Below are 10900 nucleotides of genomic sequence, written 5' to 3'. Positions count from 1 at the left end.
AAGAGCTTTTTCCCAGAATCAGAAAAAAATACACACACAAAATACACCAAGCTACAGTTCAATTCTGGAAAGCTCCTATGTGTTTGTTTGTGTACCAATATTGTCAGGGTTGCACCAGCAAACCAGGGTACCAGCTTGTCTAAAAGACAGCTATGGTTGTTCCATTAGAAAATGTTACTCAGGGAGACGGTTTTATTGGACCTCCTAAAAATTTGCAAATCCACACCGTAAGGCCGGTTGGCTTAGTATATCCAATAAAATACTTTCCCTTGGGTTCATTTTCAGACTTTTCCAGGATTTTATTACACGATAATTGCAAGGATAGCTGCCAATAGAGCCCTAGGTGTCCTTTAATTGCTGGTCATCTCATATTAAAAGTTATCGTCGTTAAAATCCAAAAATGTATCTGTAATTCGATCTTCATGGTGCATAGCAGGCAGTGTAAAATATTCATTGTGTGATAATTTGCATCATTTGCTCTGACAGGTGTAATGCAGAGATAATGGCTGAGGAATGACACACTGCCCAATTACATGGCTGGATTTCTAATTCAGCGGCAGAAGATACAACAGAGTATCCAAAAATACTGCTTTATTTTGTAACTATTACTGTTTATTGATTAATACGTATTTTAGTGCACAATAAGATGTTGTATGTTCTCTGTCATACACACACATTTAATATGCCAGTCCTCTGAAAGGCAGCGCTGTCTCAGCTGAGCTGAGCCGGGCTGGTGTCATCACGGCCGCCTGGGTGTTGACGTTGTGATACAGCCCCAGGCATGCCCCTCCCAGTTTCTCAGCCCCCAGGCCCCTCACTTAACACCTCCCACCTGCAAGACGTGGCTCAGTAGCACGTATGGCACCTGGCACCAGAGGAAAGGATGAATCCCAAAACCAAGAAAGCGTCACTCTCTCAGTTACGCACTCCTGCAAATTATGCGCTCCTCTCCTGCTCTCCAGCTATCAAACGCCCTCTGAAATCCCCTCAAGAGACGCCTGCCTCTTATATCCTCATGAGACAGTGAGACTAAGACTGATTGCAGCTTCCCCTCCAAACTGCAGCATGAAGCGACACCGCAGTCACCAGAAGGGGGCGCTATTGTCCTTCGTTTCCATTTCCAATGCACACACCGGCTATACCCAAGGCCTTACAGATCTTTCCCATAGTTTCCCATCGAAGACTGCGAAGCACGGCATTTGAACTTTTTTTGTTCCCTCTTTTTGTATTTCGGTATGGGTGTTACCATTGGTGATTCATGTATATGTACCTGAAATCTGCCAGTGTCAACCTGCTTCCTTCAATCCAGGCAGAGCCAGAAATGGACCGTCGGAGGCTGTTGCCATGGTCACAGACAGATGTGCCTCACTGCTAATCAGGCTGGTTTCGTTGCAGAAGCAGGGGGGGATGAGTTTGAGTTCACGTCTGAGCATACTGACCAAAAACACCATGCTCTTCGGCCTCTCCCACCATCAGCACAGCACAGCAACAGCAGGGGAGGGTGCACAAGAATCGACCCGGTGGCATGGAACTGAATCTGGCTCCAGCTGAAGATTTATACAGAGATTCCCCCATTGTCACTGATGCTTATGTGCTGCATTTTGCATATGAGCAATTCATGAGCCTCATTTCCACTCAAGGTTAAATACCGTAACACACTGAAGTGGCATCTCATCCTGGCTCAAACCCACCCATCGGAATGGCTGTCTGCATTACATTAGAGTTCCCACACTGCGTCCATGTTCATCCCCCCACGATGAACACATTAAGGAGGGTCCTCCCTTTTCCTAGCAGGTGTGGTTTGAGTGTTTTCCCCTCGCTGTATGAATAGCCGTGAGTACTGAACGAGTGCGTTTTCTTTTGGTATGATCTGGAGAGGGAGAGGTTCAGTGTTTCACAGCAGCACTCAGTCAATGCAGTGGAAGTACTACGAAAAAAACGAGTTCGCTGTATCATTCTTTCAACTTTCAATCACATCCCACTGATAAGACTAAATATTCGAATGATTTTCTGAAACTGGAATATACAACAATGTAAGCGATACATATCAGCATAATTCATTCTTTATTACATTCCTTCATAATTACTTCTTTCATCTCTTGCATTGCATTCACATTTAGTCATTTAGCAGACGCTCATATCCTGAGCGACCTATGAAAATGCACACAAAAAGATCAGGCTAAGAACAGAGTCGATGCTAAGCATCATGATCCAGGAGTAGGAGTAAATACACAACATGCCATGTCATGCTATTAAGTACTGTAGCAGGTGCATGAGGAAGTCTGAGGATATAGGTACAGCTTGAAATATATTAAGACTTCAGTGGCAGTTGAGCTATGCAGTTTGAACTTTGGATGGCATATCTTCTGTTGGTGTCACAATCTGGAGTACAGAGACAGCATTCAAGTTACTCTGAGTGTGTATACGTGTGTGTGTGTCCGTGTGTGACAGAGAGAGAGAAAGTGAAAGAGAGAGAGTGAAAGAGAGAGAGCACGAATGTCTCAAATGAAGAAACGGATCAACCAGTTCAACGCATCAGGTTAAATTAAAACTGAGACATAAACACAAGCAGGATTTTAGTGAAGAACGACACCTCTCTCATCTGACGAGAACACACTTTGGCATCCAGCCAACCCACAAGCATATCCTGTGGAGGTCCCATAACTGAGTCTCCCAGCTGGGATCAGGATGCCCCACCTCCTTTAACAGACCTTGTCTGAGGCTCCCTCTCTGCCGTGAGGCGAGGGCATAACCCCTGAAGCATCCCTGCTCCCTCCTGACGAGACCACGCCTCTGTGTTCATAGCCGGCTTGCTTTGTGGGTGTGGTTCTTATTTTCGAGCAAAGGGCCCGGGTGTCAAAGCGGGCACAAGTGCAGCCGATGACCGCGGTCACACTCCGCTTTGATCGTTTAATTGTCCTCTCTGAGCCTCCGCTTCACTGTGATGAATTTAAATTGGAAGCAGCTGCAACACATTTTATGAACAGAAAACACTGACTTTGTCCATAATGAGCTCATTTTTGTCCCCTCACAAAGAGCACAATAGCATTAAACAGTGTTAGTGTTTGAGCTTGAGACTGCATATGCAACTGTTGGCAATCTTCCTTGAGTTTAAATTGAGGAACATGCCAACTAAGACCCAGGCCATAAACCCTATTAAACACAGCATTCGGGCATACACCTCAACATTTGTATTTTCAACAGTATAATTATAATCCCAGGAACAGGGAATGCCTTTCCTGTTTTTTGCACACTTGACTCTGAGGTTTTCTATTTTTTGATTCCTTCTGGAAAATGCACATTGCTCTTTGTTCAACACTTTGTGACAATTTCCATTGTAAGAATGCACTATGAAACATAGATTTTTTTTTAATTCATGATACCAGTATGTTCACATTGAGCTCTTTAATTTAGTAGTGTGGAATGAAAGGAGCCCCTAAGCGTATCTGTTGCAGTGGACACGGCACAGCGGATGACATTAAAAGCCACATACAGATGTCTTAGGTCTAACATCTTGGGGAGGAGGAGGCTTTTGTGGCATGTTCAAAGGGGAAGATCCCCTGGGGTTTCTGCTGGTATCCCAGGCAGCCAGCAATTCCTTCCCATTGCGGGGCATGGTGGAAAAATCAATGCCATCACTGGGTTCCCTGCAGACACAGCGTAAAGATGACATAGCTCTTGCGTTGATGCCAGACAGGTAAAGCACAAAGAGCAAAGATGAGAGAGGGGGGAAAAGATACCTACTCGTCTAATGATTGTGATATTTCCTTAATTCTCCAGCTTGCTGTTTGGCAGTTGTGCGCGGGGGGGGGGGGGGGGGGGGGGCTCGCGTGCGCGCCACGTTAATGAAAGTCACTACCAATAACAGGGCAGACAGGAGGGGAGAAAAACAACACGGCTCACGCTGAAAAATCGCAGGGCCCCGTGTAGTTTAATTTGACAAGATAGTCTCGCTGCAGACAGATCTCCTCCTTGCGATTTTCCAACCGTTTAGCGGAGAAAAAGAGCAGTGTGCCTTGCATCGAACCATGGATCAAATGCCAATGTTTGGAGATTCACGCACACACACAAATGCACACATCTGACACATGCGCACACACACACAGACACAGACACACACACACACACCAACACATGTGCACATACATGTACACACACAGAAGCACGTGTCAGTCTCAAACAGTGACATTTACATTTGAGAAATCCATAGACTCTGAGACAAGGTGAAAGCAAAGCAGCTTTCAGAACCCACACACAAATAAAAACAGAAAATTTAATGAGGAGAGCATGCCATTCAGCCTACCTAGGCTTGCCATTTTGCTTACAGTTCAGTTTATCCACCACTGTGTCAAATTATTGAACACTAACTGTTTTTGCTTGCACTACAAATTCCATTGTACACCATTTTGAAATGAAGCACCCAGCTTCTTAATCATAACACTGCTTTGTACAGCCATCTGTCTTGCATTGTAAATTAGTCATTTAAAGAGCACCGGCTTGAAATGAGAGGGAAGAATGAGAGACAGAGAGTGAGAGATGGAGAACTGCCTCCATCATAATCCAACTTAAACAATGTAAATTAATGATTAAATTTCACCTATTTCATCAGCTGTACATGTTTCCAGGTGAAGGGAGATAAACACCAATTTCTCCAGTTCACGAGCGAAGGCACCAGTTACAGCCCGTGTACAGATGCATTAACATGGCCACTGCGGACAATGTGAAATCAGATTTGACAACATCATTAGACGCCACCCCTCTTTGAAGTGAAATGCTAAGTAACTGTTTTCGAGTCAGTAACTACGACCGACAATGGCAGGTGATTAAGAGGGTGATATCCCCATCTCTGCAACTGCAGCCGCGCAATAATGACCGCCGCCTCATGAAGAAGAAAGAAAATCACTGAAGGTCTCAGGTGTCAACATCTGACAGATCTTTGCACATGATCCGTTTTGTCTGTGTCGGCCGTCAGCATACATTTTTACACAGTAACCAAGCAACACAACAAAGGGGCTAAGAGCCCTTTTGCGAAGGTGAATTGCGTTGTGTGACAGCTGGAATCGGAGACCGTGGAAAACGCCTGGCTTTGCCGCATGGCTGTAACACAGCAGCGTCTGGGAATCTTTCAAGGTTTTTGTGTCTGCGCCTTCATCTGATCGCCAGCCTTTGCTGGATTGACAGATTCCTCTGCATTTTGCCCAGGCAGGGATGAGCAAATGCCTAAGCCGCTCTCCGTCTCTCACTTATAATTGCTTATGTCTCCTTGGTTTTTGTTCCCAAATTAGAAAAAGGCCATGAGGAAAAGAAGCCCTCCAGTCAGTCAGCGGTGTAAAGCAGTCTGACTTTTCTCTCAGCTGTGCTGGGAAATGGAAGTAGTCAGGCTCAAGTCCACCAACTCTTTTTGACCTTTTTGACCAGTTCAGTAAGGACATGAGGCTGCTCTTGTAATGGCCTGGCTAATGCATGATTCAGATGGGCCCACGTAATCAATTTTACATGGGTGTAGTGTAGATCTTCATCTGCCGCCATGTAAGAAATATCACTGTGGCTTCACTGAAGCAACTGCAACTGACCCGTTCTATCCAAGCATTTCCAGGTGGGTTCGGTTCGGTTGCTATGACTGCACCAGATCTCCACGGGAGGAGATGCAGAAGGGTCTATTTAATGTTTCACCTCAGCTCTTCAGCAAATGTGGGTGGCATGAAACTGGTACCCATAGGAGCAGGCTGAGGCATTCTGGGAGACACATCTGCGCAGTATCACATTTTATCACCTTCTTAGATGTTCTATAAATTACCATACACATTTGAGCATTACTCGTTATTGTTGATGCACACAGTTTACAGTACCTATCATGACATCCATGAGCTGTGGGTATGAATCAAATTACCCATAACAGCATTGATTATAGCAGTATGCATATCTTGTAGTTATATTGCATACTGTTGTATATTTTCCCATCTTAACAGGATACTTTTTTTCACTTGCATTTTTCTGGCAACCCTGGTCTCCTCCATAATAAAACATTTGCTAAAATATATTAATGCAGGAGTAAACATCAACAATGCATTTCTGAATGATTCATAGTGTGGTTATTAATGATTTATACCTCTCTGTATGAGCATGAGGCCTTTAAATAATCGAGCAGCATGAGCAGTGTGTGTTATTCTACTCTCCAGTTGGTTGCGCTTTAAAAATGAACCAGTGAAGTGTGCTGCAAGAAAAATTACTTCAACTGGACTCTCCAGGAGCTCAGTGGTTAGGGTCCTTGCTTTGAGAGTAGAGTGAGCTCTGTGACCTGTATCTGAACCCAGCTCTTTGATCAGTCGACGATGACCAGGAGCCCCCCCGGAACATGAGTAGATCCCCCCTGGAATATGAGTACATGCGTTTGCTGAGATTGCTTATCTCACCAGTCACATGCATCTACAAGCTTCTTGGATGACGTCCATGGGAGTAGCACCTATCCTCCAATGAGCACCCACTCCACTATAGTGCACCACGTGATCTGTAGAGTGAAAATAGCTAGGTGCAAGTGCATTAGCGGACTGCATTTGTCTCGTTTCAGTCTGGGTGCAGAGGCTGTTGCAAAGTGAGCCCAATATAAAAAGGATAAAAGAACTAAAAAAGGTGCTTCGGGTGGCCGTTGTCTCCCAGCGGTCTCACCCGCCTATCAGGTGATATGTTACTTCAATGTCCTGACTCACCATGTTTACCTCGTACCATGTAGTGCAAAGAACAGGGTGCTCCTCGCCATTCTGACTCTCAATTCCCAATCTAGCCATCCACTATCCTGCCAATTTTAATTACATAAACCCCCTCCCCTCTACCTCAGCCAATGCATGGAAAGGGGGTCTATACATTGGTGCAGAATCATTCCTCACCTAATCCACCACTGAAGGATTTTTAAAAAGGGATCACAACTGCTGCAAGTCATTAATTTATAGATTCATTCATTTAGATTTCAGCTGTGTGGTGTAGCAGGGATGAGCAGATCTCACAACTTAAAAGACTGCGGGGTCTCTCCGGTGGGACACCACTACTGTGCCCCTGAGCAAGGTAATTACCCATATATAAATGAATGTGTAAGAAACATTTAAGCTGCGCAAGATGCTCTGAATAAGGCTGTGCAAGCTGCTCTGGATAAGGTGCTAAGCGCATAATGTAATGTAACATGTCCTCTAAGCATTTCTGCTAAGGGCCAACAAATACTCCTGACCCTCAGTGAGGCTATACTTCGGACTTTCACAGTTGCCTGCCAACATCCCACTGATTGAACTCTCGTGCTTAAAGTGAACCACCACTGCTTCCCAGCAGCACCCGAGTTTTCCCGGAATCAGAGAGCAGATGCTGCAGAGATCTCTCGCTCTCCTCCAAGTGTGGCTTGCATTTTAATTGGACGCTCCGCTCTCCTTTCATCTCCCAGTCGTGCCTCTGACAGAAAGACAGAGTTGGTTGACTCTTGCTGCTGTTGCCATTTTGGAGCACTTTGCTGCATAAATCCGTCCTTTCCCCACTTGGGAGCGGCCTTCATCATAGCATCTCTCCCAGGAGCTTCAGCTCAATGGTCTTGGTAGCTCAAAGCCCAAAGCTTCCCACTGAGCATCGACACATCAAGGAGGAATGCTGCTAGGAACATGGAGGCAATTCTATACGCGAGCCACGGTGCCTGGAGTTGCTTCGACATGGAGGTGCATTTGCACATGAGAAACTTCCCACTCATTCTGAAGTTCAGACAGCTTTTGATTAAGGTCTGGCATAGAAGGTGGTGTAAACATCTGGTGCACTGTAAGTGTCCCTTTGATTGTCTGTAAATAAAAGAACATAGCTGGGATTTTAAAGCATTCTCCTTGCTACTTGTAATGTTCATGTCAGAAGCTCTGTGAACATGCTCACTTTTGGCATATATATGTGTAAATAAACTCACCCTACATAATATATGCTAAGCAGACAAATGTTAGCCTCCATTTAACTTTTTTTGCGGTATAAAAATTTGGTCAGAACATGTATGATCTATCCCAACTTTCGGTCAGCTGGTGTCACCATTACCATTCTCACTGCAAATCTTCATTGCTTCTACTCTCATGTTCTTGGTGCACCAGACGGTGTAATTAGTTAACCAATTAACCCTCTGGCCTGACCACCCACATCACCCTCTACTGGGGGGAGAGACTGTAGGATCCTCTGGTGAGAAAAACCATTAGAAAACTGAACCAGGTGTTCTCTTCCAAGGTCACCTTTCAGTGTTGGTGCAGTCAGGAATATGACCCACCGTCTCAATATGCTTGTCTGACATATGGCACTGTAATTCTTCCATGACAGACAGACACTGGGTAGATGGTGAACTGTAGGAATATCAAATGTGCTCACGCCAGGCCTACCGACACCTGGATGGAGACTGTCAAACGCCTGCAGCTGCAGAAGATGGGGTTACTGCTTGACAAATTCTTGAAAGTAACCAGACATTGTAAATTGCTTTCATTTTCAGACAAGGTTCACCGCCTGCCAAAGTGCTGGGAATATTTTTCAAGGCACCCTAAGTGGTTGTTCAGGTGCGTTTTTACGTGCAGCACAAAGCTATGGTGCCTCTTATGCTCTACAGCATTCTGTGTCACCCTGACTTCTTTTCCTCAGCATGTACTTCAGTTTGTCAGATCAACCCTAAAGAATGGTCAAAAGCGGCTGCATCCTGATTGGAGGTCTGAACTGGGTTCCACATACTGGAGCCGGTATTCAGGTAGGTCAGTCAGCAGATTCAATCAGCTATTACCGGTTAAAACCAAAGTCAACACAAGATATGTGACTCGCAAGATTGCATTAAATCAACACCTGTCTTTGGAAAAGGCGCCTCCTTTTTGCCACATGGTCCTGTTCACTGCTCTCAATCTTCCAGGACATAAACAACTCAGCTAAACTTAGTGGAGTCTGTGTGGAATGCTGTGGAATGCAACAAAAAAGGATCACTTAACATATTTCCTCCTGGGGGTAAATGAAATATGGATGATGCATCTGGTCCTGACAGTAGGATTATTAATCTCCTCATCTGGCCATGTCACATAAATATAGATGTGCCTTTTTTAAAAGCATCCATTCATTGTGTTTCTCCTCTGGTCTACAGCATTTGTTTTGGTTGCGTCGAGGCCTTGAGGAGTCACAATGAGGGACACTTTTTGGATAGTCACAGACTCAGAAAAGAGAAGTCCTTGATGCTCTCTGTGAAATGGAAGAGCTCACTCTAGATCAGTTTTTCACAGAGGGAAAGAAAGATATGCAATTAGTTTATTCTGTATGATTTTTCTCTCATCGCACTATTGCCTTAAACGCACTGTTATGCTGTATTCTGCTAATTTTATCATGCTGATGTATTATTAGTATTATGCTAATTGTCATTACTACTGTTTATTATCATACCAGCACCGTACAACACTAACCAGAACTCTGGGAGGATATTGTAATGTGTACAGCAGCTAGATAACACCATACTAAATGACAAATACCTCACTTTTATATTTAAAATGATTATTTTTATTCAGATCCCATTCAGTGTTGCAGTTGTCTTACAAACAAGCCGTTGATTCCACTCTCCTGTGTGAATTCCAACAGGGGTTGTCACATGCGGTTGGAGCTTGAAAGCAGGCCTTATTTGGGTTTTGTTGCTGTTGCAGTTTGTGGCAACTTCAAAACATATTACAAACTGTATCATCAAAACAGTATCAGCAGCATTGCTTTTCATGTGTGCTGTGTAAGCTGTTTGCATCGTTGAAAGCTGTGCACAGAGGTTGCCTCATCTAGCACTAAAAAGGACTCTGGTGGCCTCTTCCTCCTCATCAGCATCGTCAGCCAGTATTTCATGTTCTCAGCCTTGATCTGATCCTTTTGAAAGCTGCTCAGCACAGTGGTGAATGGACAAGGAGGGCAGTGAACCAGCACTCAATTTGAAGTTGCAAGGAAGATAGAGCATATGGCGCTAATGTTGCAAGAGGTGAGCTGTGAACCTTCAACAAAGTTGAAGTTTGCCAAGCAACACTTTAGCAACATTGCAAAGCAATACTTTTTCAAAAACAATACATCACTTCTGTCAGAGATGCCACTCCCACGACTCCCCATCCACATCTTCTGCACCTCACCCCAGACCCAAACCCCACCACCAGGCCCACAGATAAAAATGCACTGAATGCCTGAAGGGCTCCCCCACCATCAGGGAAAAATCTCACTGTGATAAATTTTCTCTCCCTGGCTTTGGAGCATGTCCGCACCATGGTGACACCTCTGTAATCTGATTCCATTCCTCTTTAATAGACCACTGGTGTAATCAGTGTCTGTGGTGCGTGGTGCTCCCTCCTGAAGGATTTCTTCAGCCGCTCGCTGTCAGGAAAGCTGTGGAACAAAGTGGCTTTTGCTCTGCGAGGCTGTTAACCTTGGTTTAGCATTCGTTGTAAATGAAGACAAACCGAGGACTGCTTCAATGTCTCCTCTCAAATGAAGTGTAACAGGGGAGGGAGCTGGCGGAGATCCAGTGCGCCGACTTCTCAAGGACTTCCTCAAAATTACCATGGTGGTGCCAATTCCAGCCAAGTCCAGTAACGCTTGGTGTTCTTCAGTTTACCAATTTCCCACATGTGAAAAGCTGGTGTGCAGTTTGTAGTTTACCATTTGTCCAAAGTGCTCTGGCTGAACAGTGTGGCAGCATTCCAGGTTTGGAATTGCAGAAGAGGTGAGGCTTCAAGGAATGTGATGACTACACTTCACATGCTGATTTTGATAAGTGTCTAGTTTGGGTAATCACAAGAGACTGCCCCAGATGTAAATAACACCTTACAAAAAAGAATAAAGTGCTTGACAGTTTAATTTTGCATAAATATGTTGGTCTGTTTCATTCACATATGTGGGTGCTGTTTTT

The sequence above is a fragment of the Megalops cyprinoides genome, chromosome 22 (assembly GCF_013368585.1).
Source record: "Megalops cyprinoides isolate fMegCyp1 chromosome 22, fMegCyp1.pri, whole genome shotgun sequence".
Taxonomy (NCBI): domain Eukaryota; kingdom Metazoa; phylum Chordata; class Actinopteri; order Elopiformes; family Megalopidae; genus Megalops; species Megalops cyprinoides.
This window is presented reverse-complemented; position numbering follows the sequence as displayed.